The sequence below is a fragment of the Mauremys mutica genome, chromosome 11 (genome assembly GCF_020497125.1).
Source record: "Mauremys mutica isolate MM-2020 ecotype Southern chromosome 11, ASM2049712v1, whole genome shotgun sequence".
Taxonomy (NCBI): domain Eukaryota; kingdom Metazoa; phylum Chordata; order Testudines; family Geoemydidae; genus Mauremys; species Mauremys mutica.
Window position 1 is genome coordinate 16,746,484 of NC_059082.1, and position 19,123 is coordinate 16,765,606.

A 19,123-nucleotide genomic window follows, 5' to 3' on the forward strand; every position below is an offset into this window, starting at 1 on the left:
TTTGTTCAAACTATACAAAATGTACTTTTGAGACACTCTCTTTTTGTTGCTGTTTTGCTCGGGGGAGGAGAGAAGGGTTCTTTATACTATACTCCTTTGCACAGCATAGACCAAATTACATATTTATGCTGTGCTAACTACACCATTTTAGTAATCCACTGAGTTTAATTATGTTAAGTGTTGTGGTTTAGTATGGTGCCAAGATTTATCTTAGTTTGTTTAGAAAAACAATTTAATTCATAGCAGTGAAGACAATTTTAAAATTAGAGATATCTAAACATTTAAGATTTTTTGCTTTCTGTACCACCTAAAAAAATTGTGCTACACTACTTTTGCTGCACCTGTGAGAAACACATAATATAGACAACTGAGACAGTATGGCCAAAGTCTTTGAAAACATCACCATGGGTATGACTGCTGCAAGCTACAGCAATATCTAATCTCAATAACTATCTACAGTCAAGACTGCTGGGAGAGATTTTATTTTACTTGCTTTGGACTGACTCGGTACACTTGTTTGAATTTCTTGTTAATCTTTCTTCTAGATATGTACCCAATCCAGAACCTTCTATCTAACAACTCCCAGCTTGAACTTTCTGATTGGAATACAATACAATTTACATCTGGGCCATCTCTAGATTTTATTTTCCACATAAATGAAGCCTTGTCTCCTCTATGCTAAACAACATTTTCCTTGTAATTTAGAAACAGATTATAACACATGTAACCAGCACAGTTTCATCTGAGCTAGCCCCAATCCAAGCGTTTTGGGAAGATAACCTCCATCCATTCACCTATGTTTATTTTCGTTAGTTGGATTTCATAAAATGACATCTCTTAGCCAGAAAATGAACTGAAATTTCCTTATGCTTGTCTTAAAGGGACACCAAGAAAGTAGTTTTTGCCTGTTGTATCCTTGGAGGCAGCAGTTTTAGGAAGAAATCACTTGAGACACAGAACTGTAAACGTTAAAAGCAGCCATTTATTGCTGCACAATGAACTAACCAAACCAGCCAAAACTGGCTGGGCTATCCCCTAATAATCTAATTTAGTTGCCATAGCAACAAGGTTCTATTACCATGACAACCAAATACACAACATATTCCTCCTCCCTTAATAAGAACATCCCCTAAATAAAACAAACACTAAACTAGAGAAGGAAGGTAGACTGCCTCCGTTCCCGGCTAAACCCTGGGGATTATTTTGCCTCATAACCGTTGGTTTGCTCTAGCTAAAGTTCCAGCCAGAGGCCCTCTGTCTCTAGGTGGATTACGATGGACTTCTGGTGGTGTTGCACCTGAAAATGTCTTTTGCGCAGGCCTGATAATGGGCTCAGGGTTTGTAGTGCAAATGGGGGAGGATGTGGTATCAGCTCATTCCGGGCAGAGGGGTATCTCAGCCGCTGGCAGTAATGGAGGGGGACAGTCTGGAACAGGTGACCCTTGATTCGGTGTCTCAACAGAAGCGATGAAGTCAGGCAACTCAACTGAAGATGTGTCCTGAGGATGAGGATGTGTCCTGGTATGACCTGGCAACTGCTGATCTACATGTCGCCGCCAGGTGAGATCCTCTGCAGTCCGGCCTGTGTAGGAAACATGTCCTGTTTGAGCGATGACGGTGGCAGAACCCATTTAGCTCCAGAAGTATAACTCCAAGCCAAAACTGGCTGTCCCGGGCTAAAGGTTCGGTCTTTTGCTCTGGGTGCACACCTGATGACTTGATCTTGCTGCTGATGTTGCACAATTTGTTGGGGTTCAGAAGGTTTCAGCAGATCAAAGCAAGTGTGCGGCTGTTGTCCCATCATTAGAAAGGCCAGGGACACCTTGGTCATAGCATAAGGTGTGTTTCTGTAGGATAGAAAGAAGGTGTCCAGATGCTTTTGAATGGATAATTGTCCCCTTGCCAATTTCAAAGCTTATTTCGTTGTCTGCACAAGTCTTTCAACTAATCCATTGGTGGATGGATGATATGGTGCTCTCAAGTGATGTGGTGTATCCCATTTGCCTTCATAAAATTTGAAACTCCTGAGAAACGAACTGCGGTCCGTTGTCACTCACAAGTTGCTCTGGCAGACCAAAATGACTAAAGAGTCCCCGTAGTTTTTGGATAGTACTCTCTGCAGTAGTGGACTGCATTAGAGAGACTTCTGGCCATTAGAATGGGAATCTACCACCACTAAGAACATGTTTCCTTCAAGGGGGCCAGCGAAGTCAACGTGAATATGTTGCCATGGGTTTTCGGGCCAGTCCCATGGGTGTAGAGGTGCCCACTGGGATGCATTCCTCACACCCTGACATGACATACAAGCTCTTGCCTTCTCTTCAATAGCACTGTCCAATCCAGGCCATCAAAAATTGCTTCGTGCAATTTCCTTCATGTGCCCAATTCCACAGTGACCAGAATGTAGCTGTTCTAACATCTGTGATCTCAGTGGTGGCGAGATAATGACATCTCCCCCACAACAACCAACCAGATTGGATCAATGACTCTGTCCTCCTGGACATGTAGGTAAGAAGGTTGGGTGACACCAGACAGTTTCGTCAAGATGTCCTATGCATCACCAGGTCCATAACTTGGGACAATACTGGGTCAATGCAAGTTGCCTTCTTTACCTGAATAGCAGTGCTGGGTGTATTCTCTACCTGTTCAAAGTAAAAGATTTCCTTCTGGGCAACATCTTGATGTTTGACTGGCAAAGGCAACCTTGAGATACCATCCGCATTGCCATGCAGAGTGGATTTCCGATATTTGATTTCATATGTGTGTGCTGAAAGCAACAATGCCCAACGTTGCATATGACTAGCTGCTAACAGGGGAATGTCTGTGTGGGGTCCAAAAATTAAAGTCAGAGGTCGATGGTCTGTGAGAAGAGTAAACTTCCACCAGAATAGGTACTGATGAAACTTCCAAATTCCGAAAACAATTCCCAATGCCTCACGTTCGATTTGGGCATAGTTAGTTTCTGCATTGCTTAGAGTGAATGAAGCAAAAGCAATAGCTCTCTCTTCTCCTGAAGGCATAATGTGTGACATGACCACTCCCACTCCATAAGGGGAGGCATCGCAGGCCAACTGTAGGGAATCAAAGGGTGTCAGAACTTCAGAATTTAGCAATGCACCCTTAGCTTTGTTAAATACAACATCAAAGGCTTCGGACTACTTCCAGGCCTTGTTATGCCCAAGGAGTTTGTGAAGTGGTTTTAGCAGTGTGACTAACTGTGAGATCAACTTTCCATAATAGTTCAATAGTCCTAGAAATGAGTGAAGCTGGAGGAGGGGGTGACTCCACAATAGCCTTAACTTTTGCAAGGGCCTTACGAAGACCTGTAGTATCAATGATGTGTTCCAAATATTCAATAGAGGGCTGGAAGAATTCACACTTGTCTTTGCGGACTCGTAGGCCATACTCTTCCAGTCTTTGTAGGGTAGCCTCTAAATTCTTTAGGTGATCCTCCTCATTCCTTCCAGTGACCAGGATATTGTCCAGATAGCACTGGACTCCTGGCAAGCCACCCAAGATCGGGTCCATAGCCCTCTGGAACAGGGCGGGAGCAGACGTTATTCCGAAGGGTAGGCAACAGTATCAATAAAGCCCTTTATGCATAACAATAGTCAACAGCTCTTGGGACTTTTAATCGACATGCATCTGTAAATACGCTTGACTCAGATTGATCTTACTGAACTTTTGCCCCCCAGCCAGGCCCGTGAAGAGGTCATCTATGTGGGGAAGCGAGTATTGCTCTGCACACAACACCAGGTTGACAGTGACTTGAAAAATCACTGCAAATCCAGAGGGAGCCATCTTTCTTCACTATTGGAATGATGGGAACTACCCATGGGCTATGGGTAACTGGTATTAGGACTCCGTTTGTGACCAGGGGTTCCAGGTCCACTTCTACTTTCAGCCTGATGACATATGGCACAGTTCTGGCTTTCAGATATTTTGGTTGACTGTCAGGTTTAATGTTCAATGTCACAGTGATTCCCTTCATACTTCCCAGATCCTCCCCCAAAACAGCAGCATATTTCCTTAGTATAGCGGTCAGACTGGTTTCTTCTTTAGTCATTCAGTGCACTTCTGCTCAGTTCAGCTGAATCTTCCTAAACCAAGACCTACCCACTAAGACTGGGTAATTACCTCTCACCACAAACAGTGGCAATTTAGTAGCCTGTTCACTGAGCTGCACCTTAACATCAATACTGCCCAACATTGGCACGGCTTCTCTCGTATACGTCTTCAGAACAGTTTTTGTTGCCTTAAGCGGAAGATGCTGTAGCTTTTCTTTATACACAGTCTTGGAGACCAGCGAAACGGCTGCACCAGTGTCCAGTTCCATGCGTATAGGTTTGCCATCCAACAACGGGGTTACCCAGTATTCATGTGAGCCCACTGCCAAAGACAAAACATACAGTGGCACTTCTTGCGATGAGGTGTCTCCTTGGTCATCCTGGGTCTGCTCTAGGGTATGCAGGTTTCCCTTTTTGGTTGGCCAGACCACAGGCCTCTTTTCTTTTTATTACAGACACACTCAATGTGTCCCTTTTTGCCACAGTGTCGATACGCCAGGTCCTTACACCAACATTCTGATTCATGGTGACCCGGCTTACCACAGTGGTAACATTCCTGATTCCGCACAGTTTTGTGGGTAGGTTCTTGTGACACCTTATGCACCCTACGGGATGCACTGATGTATTGCGCCTCCTTTGTAGCCAGTTCCATGGAGACTGCAATATCAACAGCCTTCTGTAAGGTAAGCTGAGCCTCTGTCAATAGGCGCTACCATATAGCTTCACTGTGCAGGCCACACAATAAACTGTCACGTAGGGCGCCATTTAATATCTCCTTAAATTCACAGTGTGCCGCAAGACTTTTTAAAGTTACTACAAATTGTACAACTGTTTCATCTTCTCTTTGGTCTCTTTTGTGGAACCTATATCTTTCAGCAATTACCAGTGGTTTTGGAGAAAAATGGGACCCCAGGATTTCCACAATGTCACTGTAAGATTTGGTCTCACGGTTAACAGGGTGTAGTAAGCTGTGTAGCAGGGAGTAGATCTTAGCCCCAACAACACCTAAGAATATTGGCACCTTCTTCTCTTCTGTAATGTCATTTGCAATAACAAAAAGCTCAAAATGCTCAGTATATATGTGCCATTGCGCTGTAGTCTCCTCAAAAGGTTCCCAGGGGCCCTGTAAGTGTAGCCATGGTTTTGGTTTCAGGTTGCACAGTCAGTGCAAACAAGCCAGTCCTTACCCCCTTCCAACAGCAAAAAGATTTTGTTTTTGTTTTGTTTTTTGTACCTTGACTTCTACTTCCTTCTGTTGCTGGGGCAGCACAGGAATCCCACCCTCGTTGCCACTTTGTTGTATCTTTCAGGGCAGCAGTTTTAGGAAGAAATCACTGGAGACACAGAGCTGTGAACCTTAAAAGCAGCCATTTATTGCCACACACTGAACTAACCAAACCAGCCAAAACTGGCTGGGCTACCCCCTAATAATCTAATTCAGTTGCCATAGCAACAACAAGGTTCTATTACCACGACAACCAAATACACAACATTGCCCAAGATTTGAACTGGTTGTAACCTGGAGGAAAATGTCCTCCAGATTAAAACATCTCTTCAAAATATCTATCACCTCTACACTACTTACATGCCACTTTAAATATGTTGTGCTTTGCTGCTACTGCATCAGTAAAAGGATCCCCCTATCAGTTAATGAACTCTGTTTCCCAGAGGAGAGCTCAGAACAATATCCATGGATCAAAGACATGAGCATAAACAAAAATGAGCCAGGTTTTTTGTTACCACAATATATATGAAATGTGTGCTTGGGTAGTAAGTGGAATCATAGAATCATAGAATTCAAGATCAGAAGGGACCATTATGATCATCTAGTCTGACCTCCTGCAAGATGCAGGCCACATAAGCCGATCCACCCACTCCTGAACTAATTCTCTCCCTTGACTCTGCTGTTGAATGCTCCAAATCATGATTTAAAGACTTCAAGTAGCAGATAATCCACCAGCAAGCGACCCCTGCCCCATGCTTCGGAGGAAGGCGAAAAACCTCCAGGGCCACTGCCAATCTACCCTGGAGGAAAATTCCTTCCCGACCCCAAATATGGTGATCAGCTGAACCCCGAGCATGCGGGCAAGACTCTCCAGCCAGACCCTCTGGAAAAGGCTAACAATATCCCATCATTGACCCTTTGTACTAATTACCAGTGTGGCACGTTATTGACCTATTGACTAAACCCGTTATCCTATCATACCATCCCCTCCATAAACTTATCCAGCTTAATCTTAAAGTCATGGAGGTCCTTCGCCCCCACTGTTTCCCTCGGTAGGCTGTTCCAGAATTGCACTCCTCTGATGGTTAGAAACCTTCGTCTAATTTCAAGTTTAAATTTCCTGACTGACAATTTATATCCGTTTGTTCTCGTGTCCACATTAGCACTGAGCTGAAATAATTCCTCTCCCTCCCTGGTATTTATCCCTCTGATATATTTAAAGAGTGCAATCATATCTCCTCTTATCTTTCTTTTGGTTAAGGAAAACAAACCGAGCTCCTCAAGTCTCCTTTCATACGACAGGCCTTCCATTCCTCGGATCATTCTAGTGGCCCTTCTTTGTACCCGTTCCAGTTTGAATTCATCCTTCTTAAACATGGGAGACCAAAACTGCACACAATACTCCAAATGAGGTCTCACCAACGCCTTATATAACGGGACTAGCACCTCCTTATCTCTACTAGAAATACCTCGCCTAATGCATCCCAAGACCGCATTAGCTTTTTTAACGGCCACATCACATTGCCTACTTATAGTCATCCTACGATCAACCAGGACTCCTAGGTCCTTCTCCTCCTCCGTTACTTCCAACTGGTGCGTTCCCAGCTTATAACTAAAATTCTTGTTAGTCATCCCTAAATGCATAACCTTACACTTCTCATTATTGAATTTCATCCTGTTACTAATACTCCAGTTTACAAGGTCATCCAAATCTCCCTGGAGGATATCCCGATCCTTTTCCGAATTGGCAATACCTCCCAACTTGGTGTCATCCGCAAACTTTATCAGCCCACTCCTACTTTTGGTTCCGAGGTCAGCGATAAATAGATTAAATAAAATCGGACCCAAAACCTTACTGAAATCAAGATATATTAGATCCACCGCATTTCCCTTGTCTAAAAAATCTGTTACTTTCTCAAAGAAGGAGATCAGGTTGGTTTGGCACGATCTACCTTTCGTAAAACCATGCTGTAATTTGTCCCAGTTGCCATTGGCCTCAAGGTCCATAACCACTCTCTCCTTTAAAATTTTTTCCATGACTTTGCATACTACAGATGTTAAACTAACAGGCTTGTAGTTACCCGGGTCACTTTTTTCCCCCTTCTTGAATATAGGAACTATATTAGCTAATCTCCAGTCAAACGGTACAACCCCCGAGTTTAGAGATTTATTAAAAATCATCGCTAACGGGCTTGCAATTTCACTTGCCAATTCCCTTAATATTCTAGGATGAAGATTATCCGGGGCCCCCGATTTACTTCCGTTAAGCTGTTCAAGTTTGGCTTCTACCTCAGATACCGTAATGTCTACCCCCATATCTTCATTCCCATCAGTCCCTCTACCACTATTCCTTAGCCCTTCATTAGCCTCATTAAAGACCGAGGCAAAATATTCGTTTAGATATTGTGCCATGCCAAGATTATCCCTAATCTCCACTCCGTTTAAAGTTTTAAGCGGTCCCACTTCTTCCTTCTTGGTTTTCTTCCTATTTATATGGCTAAAAAACCTTTTGCTATTGGTTTTAATCCCCTTTGCTAGGTCCATCTCCACCCGGCTCTTTGCCTTCCTCACTGCTTCCCTACACCCTCTGACCTCAATAAGGTAGGTTTCTTTGCTGATCCCTCCCATTTTCCAGTCCTTGTACGCTTTCTGTTTTTTCTTAATCACCCCTCTGAGTAATAAATGTTTACTAAATGGAAAAGGCAAAACTGGTATGGAAAGAGTTGTGTTTTCAGTGTTGAAGTGTGTTTAAAAATACAAATGCTACAAAAAAACCAAAAACACCTACTTTGAAACCCTGCTTTTTTACTGTTATCTGATGTTTAAATTATAGACACCTGAATCATATCACTAATGTCTTCCCTGTATATGTGCTTGTTTTATATTACCCAGGAATCTTACTGTTTCTTAAACTCAGACTGAATAAAGAAATATGATGAAGCATAAAAAGTGTTTTTGCAAGGAGAATATTTGCTAAGTCTAACAACTCTAAGATCATATTAGTGAATATCACCCCCCACACGCACACAGTCACATGGCACAAATCCTTCCACAAAGCCAAAAGGAACATGTTCTCCAAATTAACACTTTGCTTCACATTGTCTGCAAGTGAAACTTACTTTCTGGGGTTATTTTAAATGCACAGAAACCAGTTACATTGCGATGGAGTACGGCAGCTATTACTCTTTTATATCACGTCCGACTAATGCCAATGTAACAACACAATCTGGAGAGTTTAATAAAATACAATTAAAATGAGATGGAACATCTGGAAGACTGCATGCATGGCAGAGAGTTGACCTACTTTACATTTAAACATTAAGACCTGCAATGTTATGTACTCTCTTGTGACCATTACCTAATTACTAAATACAGAGAGATAACATGCCTTCACCCAGCACGTCTCCTCATATGTGATTACAAAGAAAACTTGTTAAGACTTTACAACCAAGATCACGATTTACTAACATTTTCACATTTTAATTGAATATGTTATATGTAATTGAACATGTGTGTTATATGCAAAGGCTAATACCTTCAAACATGACAAGTACTTTTGAGTGCCTTGCCAAACTGAAAGGAGCTCAATTTGCAGATGATGAATGCTCAATATTTTCTGAAATCAGGCTCCTTTAAGGCATCTCAATCTGTGCACCCACAGCCACCAGTTGCTTTTGAAAAATCTTGCTCCAATATTACAATCTCATTGCTGTTCTGTACAGTAAATCATATCCAACAATTTGTAAACAAAATATGTGCACTATTAAGTGCCTAAAAATCCCTCCTGCTTAGGCCAAAATAGGCCAAATTCATCTCTGGTCAAATTCATCAAATTTGTGGCTGATTTACACACAATTGTGGCATTGCAATTGGTGGCCCACCTGAACAAGCCTCGGCCAGTTTATAATTTTGCATCAATCATGTAAAATGTCATGACTTTGAACAAAACCAGGGGAAATTTGGCAGCTCTGACCAACTTTCAATTGTGGATGTTGATTTGTTTGAATCTGATGCTCAAAAGTAAAACTTGAAAGAGTGAGAGTCCACAAAGATCACAACCACAAGAAAAAATCCACCCAAGCCTTTGAAAAGCAAAATGGCTAAGTTTAACATAGGGTAATGTGGTTTAGATCCATGCATTTTTCAGTTTAGTATAATGAATCACTTCCCCATTGAAGGCAGGGCAAGAGGTATTGGATGAATCATTCAATTTAACTTCAACATAAATTCAATAAACATTGTCCACTTCTGACAGTGTTGTTGAAAAGGAAAGCAGGCAGCCTGATGATGATATTCATCATCATACAATAACTCAGTTTTACTCTGGGATACAGGCTGAGTGGATCATGCTTGCCACAGAATGAACGGTATCTAAGGGCACCCAGCACACATCTGGCAGGTTTCCAACCTGTGTGTACATGCCATGAAAACAGATGAGCTCAAACCAAACTCTGATCTGAACACCATCAAATCTTGGGGGATACAGACAATTCAAACCAAGCGGTGCATTTGATTTTCACAATGGCGTCTCTCTTTCTAGTGAACTGAATCAAAACCCATATTTGAACATTCCTTAATCCAGGTCCAAATTTTGCACCTTGAGTCTCTTTCTAGCCTCAATTATATTTGCCTATGAACTGAACTATACATAGATTTCTCCCAGGTTCTTATACCAGTGAACAGCTTTAACTTCTTAAATGCCATGGGACAACATACTAAATTCAGTTATGGTTAACCAGATGCAACTCATTTAATTGAATGGGAGTTTCATCTGCTTATACTAGGGCTGGATTTGGTCATTTAAGTGAGTTAAGGTGCTACCTTCACTCAAAGGTATTGTTCTTGTAGATCTGTTAGGCAGATCCTACATGCCACTATTTAAATAACAGGCCTGCATTATTTCTACCTTATCTAGATTGAAAGTAAAAGCAACAAAAAAGTTAACAAGTGAGTATCACCTTCTGTATCACCTTCTGTTGATTTTAGCAGATGCTATGATTTTCTATTATCTACATAATGCTAACTTGCAGCAAATATTGTACATACAGGTAACTTGCATCAGACACTATCCAAGCATTACTGCTGGACAGAAAATTGATATTCATGTGTTCCTTGAAGGCAGAATAAAGATTTTTCAACTGTATGCTGTTTAATTAGAAGTGGCTCTCCCAAAAAAAAGCACAATCACTGGCATTTCACCTGAAGGCAAATTCCAGGATTCTGTACAGCAAAGCTCATCAAGGGGAAATGAGGCACATCCTGTTTACTTTTCTGCTCACTTAGATCATTAACAGCCACACACAGTCACCTCACTAGTTTTGGGTGTATATTATATATATATATAAAGAGAGAGAGAGAGAGAGAGAGAGAGAGAGTGAGTGTGTGTGTGTCTTTACAAAAGATTTTTGTGGTCATATTAATTAAAATTTAAAAATTGCAATTTGACTGCCTGTCTCTTTCAAATAAGCCACCTTGTGAGTTTCCTGTTAAGTGGATTTGTTGTTGTTGTTCAAAAGAAGTTTAAAGACAAAACATTAAATCAAAAGCATAAAGGAATATGTTTGATGTGGTTATGATAGTCCTCCTTCTACTGCCCTTCCTAGATATTTAAGGACAATGAATACCTTTTTTGTAGCAATGATTCAAACTTTGTTTTTTAAAAGGACCATTCACATCTTTGACAACATTTTTGTAAATGAAGCTAGCAGAGCTCAAAATAGATTGCAACATCCAGGGGCAGCTCCAGCACCAGCACGCCAAGCGCGTGCTTGGGACGACAAGCCACTGGGGGCGCTCTGCCGGTCACTGCGAGGGTGGCAGGCAGGCTGCCTTCGGCGACATGCCCGCAGAGGGTCTGCTGGTCCCGCGGCTTCAGCGGACCTCCCGCAGGCAGCCGCGGGACCAGCGGACCCTCCGCAGGCATGCTGCCGAAGACAGCCTGCCTGCCGTGCTTGGGGCAGCAAAATGCCTAGAGCCGCCCCTGGCAACATCCAGTCCTCCTTTCCCTAATTTTGCAGCTATGTTGATTCAGATACAAGGTCGCATGACTTAGCTAAGGTTTTACACAGAACCAGCCAGGATAGTTGCTTCTTATCCCTTTGTTCCAATCAACAGAGAATGCAGTCTTATTTTTCAGGGCATGACCTTCCTAGTCCACACACACAATCTTTCTAAGCCTAATGTTGGATTATTTAACCCAGGCCGGTTGCCCCATTAAAGGGAAATCAGAACATCTTTAACAAGATGAAACCTATCTAGAGATGCCAAATTCAGATCCAGATTATAGCACCCCAAATTCTGAGGGTGCTCATTCCTAGACTTTGATTCAGGCCCATCTCTATTTCAAACTAACTTCACAGAGTCCTTCCTATCATCTTCTTGGAGCCCTAAAGCTCTTGTGAAACGTACAATTACAGCAACAAGTGTGTTCATTAGTTTTGCTTTTGTCTGACAAATATGATACCGGAATCAGTGCCCCTACTTCATCAGTACAGATGATATATGCCATTGCATTAAAACCAGATAAGGTACTAGGGCACTGGGGTATGTGTTGTCTGCACACAGGTCAAAGGAGACCACAGACAATGATGTGCAATGCAGTGTTATTCCTGGGGGAATTCTGCGCCACTACGTGCATGCAGAATCCATGTCCCCCGTAGATTTCTTTGCTGCTCTACAGAAAAATGACTTCTGACAGGGAAGCAAAGGGAAGCCGCAAGAGCAGTCACGGGCCCCTCCCCAGCAGCGTCAGTGTGTTATTTCGAGTGCTCAGAGCAGCCGGCAGAGAGGTAAATCACCCCAGGGCTGAGCCCCACACTGAGCCAGGGTGGACAGGGTGGACAGTGGCTCCTACCCTGCTCCAGGCTCAGCTGCTATTTCTCTGAAACAAGCTACTACAGTAGTAAGTCCCAAGTAAGATAAAGACCAATTCCTCTGACATGGAAATCCTAGTCAAATTAGCACAGAAAGACTAGGAACCTTTCTTCCTCGATTAACACATTTGGATCAAGCTAGCTTTGTCAAGAGTAGACTCTTTGAAAGTGGATCACACGTTATCTGTCTCTAGAGTATGATGGGGATCCCTCATTATTGAGAGATGTGCCATGATAGGTCTCTTTCCATGCCAAGAAAGCATTGGAATGAGTGGAATGGAGTTTTTACATACACAGTATTGGGGCGGGGGAAGCAGGTTTTTGGAGACATTCCTTATCTTGCTCATGATTCATATTCCCACCCTGGTTCTCTAGTCACTTTAATTGGATACTGAATACTGTTCTGTTATGAAGAATGTTATGGGATGCGTGTTACTAATATTTATCCTGAAAGAGTTAAACATACAAAGCAATTTTTAAAATACTGCCATGAATATTAAAGAAAATAAAGCATATAAAGCAAAAGTTATTATAAGCACATTCATAAATTCCAGAACAATTACCATAATAAATGTTTCAGAAGAAACATTGAGAATATCCAGCAATCTATTTTGGACATTGCAAGGCTGTGTTTGCCTCTCAAATAAATTACAACATGCCAGAGGTTCTCAAACTGTGGCCTGTGGACCACTGGTGGTCCACGAGCTCCATTCAGGTGGTCTGCAGATAGTTCCCTCTGAGGTACATGCCTAGGCAGCCGCACACAAAAGAATGAAGGGCCACCCACCTAATTAGTGGAGCCATGCAAGGGGTAGGTGGGAGGGGGCAGTGGGGTGAGAAGAGAGGGTAGGGGGAATTTGGGACATGCAGGGCTGCGATGGCCAGAGAAAGAAGTGACTTCCCTAGCTACGGGGCTTCGGCTGCCGGGGAGAGATAGTCCTCCTTCCCAACCCCAGCTCAGGGGCTGCCACGGTGGGGGAGAGAGGGCACATCCATCACATTAGAAAGGTAAGACTACTGATATTAAAATAGGAGTTGTGTGCTTTTATTTGTAGAACAAAAAACCCATTAATAATTATTTTTTTATATATAGTGCTTTTATCCAAAGTGCTTTACAATAGTTAGCTAATGGTACAAGCAACATTTGGAAAGATGATTAAGTAGTCCACCGAGACCCTCAGGAATTTTCAAGTGGTCTGCAAAAAAAAAAAAAAGTTTGAGAACCACTGCAATACACTAAAGGTACAAAGTCTTGGGAATTAGTTTTCCACCTTAGGTGTGGCAGATATCTCAACATCCAGTATAAAAGGTGAATCTAGCTCTTATAGTAATCAATGCAGTCATCCTTAATAGCTGTAGGTTTCGCCATTTCTAACATATTTTATATACCACTTCTATAGAGATCAAGCACAATATTTTCTCCATTAAACAGTTAAATTGATTCTAAATACCAGAAAAGAAATATCCTGCCAGTTTCTCTCCCCCTCTCCCTCCCAGAAAGCAAGCTACAACAGTCCAAGTAACAGACATATCCACAGGGACAACTTCCTTAGACATTTTATAAATTATTTCCCTAACACAGTTTAATGTTTGGCTAGTTCCACTAGCTGAGAGTCAAATCTGTTACTCCTCTACAGGTTTAAGATCGACAACTATTACACGTGCAACTTGTTTCAAACAGTATAGGAAAAAAAAGTACGCTGAGTTTTTATACAGCATCTCCATATGTTAGGTTGTGGATTCGATTCTCAGGAGCCTCCCAATTAGAAGTCGATATCGAAACAAGTTTGGAGTTCATATTCAGGGAGGCTACAGAAATCCTTATGCCAGCATTTGTAGGGAGCCCGATACAGACTTTCAGATGGTCCTGCCCAATCTTCCCTTTTCTGTTGATGATGCTAATTCATTCCTGGACATCACGCCACTGACTTGAATGTCAACGGTGTTATATTGGGCTAAATGAATCCCTAGTGTAACTAAACTGGAAGATTCACAATTATATCAGTTTAGTTTTTTAAATAAGAAGTGAAAGTTAAAATCAAAGACCCCAGATTCTCCAGTGAGCTCTATGCACTCAAACCTCCATGCCTGCATTGTCGGGTTACCAGATAGCAACTGTGAAAAAATGGGACAGAAGGTGGGGGGGGGTAATAGGTGCCTATATAAGAAAAAGTTCCAAAAAACAGGACTGCCCCTTTAAAAAGGGGACATCTGGACCCCCTACTGCATTGAGACCCTTTCATTTTAATGAGGCTCTGCATCACTCCTGGAGTGAGCCTGTACAGAGCTTACTGTAGGATTGGAGGCCTAAGACAAGCTGCTGGAAGCAGCAATTTGCTCAGGCTTGCAGGGCTTTCCGCTTTCACTTTTTTTAAATTGTGAAAAATCAAAAGCAACCGTTAAAAATCTTTTTTGCTTTTAAATTTTGTGGAAGAATTTAATCATCACGAATATGAGAGTCTAAGAGCAGTGACGGGAGCCAGGCGTAGCACGGGAAGATGCTGAGCAAACTTCCACTACATACAGCTCTGCCGATGTATCTGGCCTGAGATAGCCAGGACTGTAATAGCAAGGGTATCTCTTGAGCAGAGACTGCCAAATGCACTATACTATGCCAATTTTTGGTGGTGTGAACAAAGGAGTTCTTGGATGGGTCCAAACTCATTGTCACTTGTTACTTTAGCCTGGCTTTAAATGCTGGTATCTGAAGGTGAAAGGTTTGAGCACATGTAACTCTGCCAGCTGGCCCCCAGCATGGGTTCATTCTCTGGTTTTTTAAATAAAAAGGTAAAAATTAAAGTGATAGAGAAGTGGCTGATATTAATTGCTGTTGAAGGTCATACCAGTGCTTTGGAGAGGGGTTCGTGAGCAGGCAGAGAGTTTGTTAACAGTCATCTAGACACATAGGACACATTGAAAAGTACACTGAATTGCATCATCATCATTTTCGTAACATCTTTAATGTTAACATTCTAGTAGCTGTGGGGTCTTACCAACAACTGATAAAAACAGAGCTGGAACAAAGCTGAAAAATTCAGATCCAGGTTCCAAACACCTTACGTTTATAACTGCACACAGGACTGGCCGGCTCCAGATTTTTTGCCACCCCAAGCAGCGAAGGAAAAAAAGAAAAACTCAATCGAGTTTCTGCCGAATTGCCGGCAAAGACAGAAGTGGGGCAGGAGGGGGAAATTGAGCTGCTGCTGAAGTTCCGCCGCCGACTGAGGCGGAGCGATAGAAGGGCCCAAATTAGCGCCGGAGACCCAAACGTGCTGCCCCAATGACGGACGGATTGCCGCCCATTTCTATTGGCTGCCACAGCACCTGCTTCCTTCGCTGGCGCCTGGAGCCAGCCCTGACTGCACAGGCCCTGGGTCTTGGTTCAGTAAAATGGTCCTATCTCTAGATAATAATCAATACCTTACACTTATGTGTTGGACTCTTACCTCCTAAATCATCTCTTAAACCCTTTTTCTTCTGCTTGTCCATTAATGACTGGTTACAAATCTGCCTATTTTCACTCTTTGGCTGCAGCTAGCTTTCACTTCCTTGTATTTCCTTTAATTCAATTTTTTATTCATCTAAATTAGATGATAAAACTCCTCAGTACAGGGATTATGTCCGAGTATGTATTTGCAAAGATCCATGCACAACTATGGCTCTTCCTACGAAATCAATACACCACCATTCATCTCAGGACCTCACAGCCATCCTTAAACATTAACTAACTCCCAACTTCTCTATCAGGTGGATGATATAACAATTTGAGAGACTGGTAGCAGAGGGAGAAAAATGCCAGCCAGGTTGTCACCTTACACTCCCAGGAGCCTTGACATGTACAATGCATGTAAGAATGAGTATCATCTGTCTGAATGTCATTTTGCAAGTGTAATTGGTTTAAAATTGGAAGTGCTGACTTTCAAATGTATCTGAATATTTGTAAAGAATTTGTTCCTCCAGAACTTGCTGCATGATATAAAAAGATTGTACCATACGTACATGCATCCTTTTGTGCTTATTTAAACAAAGACTCAAAACTCAGTTGAAAGGGAAACAATCTGATCATAGGACTTGGAGCCAGAAATTCCAGATTTCTTATCCTGCCTCTGATATCAAAACACCCTGTAAATTGGAGCTGATCAGAACCATAGCCTACACTATGAGCTGGGGGTGTAACATCCCCACACTACGGCCTCAGATAGATTGCACTCGGGGCAGCTAGCCCCTCCCATCACTCATGCCGCCACAGATCAAGCTAGTGTGGGTATGTCTCTGTGTGCTGGGAATTACACCCCCAGCTGGAAGAAAGAACATAAGAGCAGCCATATTGGGTCAGACCAATGGTCCATGTAGTCCAGTATCCTGTCTTCCAATAGTGGCCAGTGCCAAATGTTTCAGAGGGAATGAACAGAACAGGGCAATTATCGAGTGATCCATCCCTTCCCCCAATCCAAGCTTCTGGCAGTCAGAGGGTTAGAGACACCCAGAGCAAGTGCAGACATACTTTTAGTTTCTGCACCTGTAACTAGATGATAATTATACATTTTTATCTACCTTGCGGTCCTACAGTAAGGATTACTTAATTATCTCTGTAAAGTGATTTGAGTTTAAGAGCTAAGGATTACTAGTAAAAAAATCTTTAAAATCAAAGAAAAAATAAACAGCATTACTCAGCAGATCTCTCTCTATGACTAAGGAGATTCAGCTGGGTGCCAATTAGGCTCTGTCTACACTAGAGAATTTACAGCGGCACAACTGTACCAATGCATCTGCACCACTGTAAGGTCTCTCGTGTAGCCACTCTGTGCCAGCGGGAGAGAGCTCTCCAGTCAACATAATTAAACCACCCCCAAAGAGTGACGGTAGTGAGAGAAGCTCTCCTGCCAACATAGAGCTGTGCACACTACCACTTATGCCAGTGTAACTTATGTCACTTATGTTTTTTCACACTCCTGAGCGACATAAGTGTTGCAGACATAAGTGGTAGTGTAGAAATGGCCTTACTTCTCCTGAACCTTAACTATCTGAGTATTATGCACTGTCCTAGTGCCACCTAAGAATGCAGGCTGATTTAAAGTATAACAACAAAAGTCAGCAGAAGTAGAAATATCATTATCAAAGTGCAACTGCATAAAGCAGTTATAGAGAAATCCTATCAGTTTCCACAGAACCTCACAGAATCTCTGTAGTCCAGATGACAATCTCATATGGTTTAAGCTGATAGTACTTTAATGGATTAGGGATAAAATTTTCAAAACCTAAGTGACAAGAGCCCCCTGTTCAAAAATGACATAGGCACTTAGGAGCCATGGAACTTAGGCAATTGTAAATCTCTTAATTTCAATCGTATCATTAACTGTTTTGTTAAGCGTTTTAGCAGAAACATCCAGCTAATATGCCCCAAACATTTCCTAACCAAATTCTGCCAAAATGTTCTGCTTACTCTCTAACAACTTGTACAATACAGTTGTATGCTGTATTTCTATACACATTGCAAAACATCAAAGTCCACATCACAATGATCTCACAGCCTAAATACACTATAACAGATACAGTATCGTATTAGAGCACAATAGAAGTAGAGGAAAGTAGAGCTGCATGTGGTTTTAGTACATATAGGCCTTAAGGAACAAGCAGGCTTTAGGAGTGGTTTGGAGGAAGAACGGGAAAGATCTTCCATTGGAGAAAGAATGGGAAAGATTTACTATTTCTATGGTTAGATTGTCATCCTTTGTCTTAAGTGTCAATGCTAGCTTGCCTGTGTTTTTAGAGAAGAGGTCTTGATTACTGCATGTGTGAGCAGTTTAGTATTCATGAATACAGCCATAGATTTGTTTTGTTGTGGGGGAAAAAAAGATTGCAAAAGCTATGTTATTAAATATAGAATGGGAGGGAATGCTTAATTCATGCAAGGTGTTAGAAAGCTGCTGTCATATCTATATCTATATCTATATATCTCTCTCTCACACACACACACACCATACCATATTAAAATTTCACTGAACAACAAACCTGATAAATCTAACTGGTCATTTAAATATGAGTATAGAAAGTTTGTAATGAAGGAAAATCTTTGCTCATATCTACTGGTAAAGTTCTCCTGGACCTAGCAGAAATGTGTAGCAAACATATTTTTAAGAGGGCTTTGCAGCCAGAGAACTCTCACCTGCTCACTGTGTCAGAGTGCAGTTACAGACCATTCAAATGTTAACATGTTGGAGGACTGACACTTCTGTACTTATACTGACTACAAAGAACCACATTATTGTGTCAGCATTAGAACTCTCTGTGTCACAAAGGTAGCAAGGTAAGAAAAGGCCATGAATTTTTCAGCAATGCCCAAGTAACAAATCAGGCTAGCTCTGCAATGAAGACCCAGTCAGTGCAGACTAGCTTGACTGGTGCTCGTGCACAGAAATTCTAGCCAGAAGTTGGCTGTATATTTTAATGATTTACAGTTATATATATAATATTTGACTAAGGCCTGTATTTTCTCAGTATGCCAGCACAAAACCTCTGATTTAGCTTAGTACCTTTCACTCCATAAATACAAGCCTGGACTTGTTGAATTAGAGGAGTACCTTCACTAGTTCAACCAAGAAAAGGAACAGACACTATCCAGAGTTGGCTAGAGCTATTAGCAAATTAGTGCTGTTCAGAATATATCCCAAGAGAAAGTGGTACTTCTCAACCGCTTTGCTGAAATATACTGACACCTCCATTGCACACGTGTCAGCAAACACCATTCTCCCCAATTTCCTTTTTGTGAAACACTACCCTTCATTCTTTGCTACTATAAATGATCATAACGACAAAAATAATTCAGTCTGATGTGGTCCAATCTCAGCTAAGCACAGTGCCCCCACTTTAAAAGAACACACAATAAAATTCTGATGTAATGAATAGGAGAATTGCAGCACAGGTGTCAAATATCCTATGACTAAAATATGTATATCCTT

General features: G+C 41.9%; 1 long non-coding RNA gene across 1 annotated transcript in view; it reads right to left on the reverse strand.

Annotated features, from left to right (window-relative positions):
* LOC123344438 overlaps window positions 1-18,376 on the reverse strand; it is a 159,332-nt gene extending 140,956 nt beyond the window's left edge. Inside the window, exon 1 of the long non-coding RNA XR_006572552.1 lies at window positions 18,331-18,376. This is a non-coding gene — a long non-coding RNA (uncharacterized LOC123344438). The remainder of the gene's footprint in view (window positions 1-18,330) is intronic.
* Window positions 18,377-19,123: the final 747 nt, after the last annotated feature.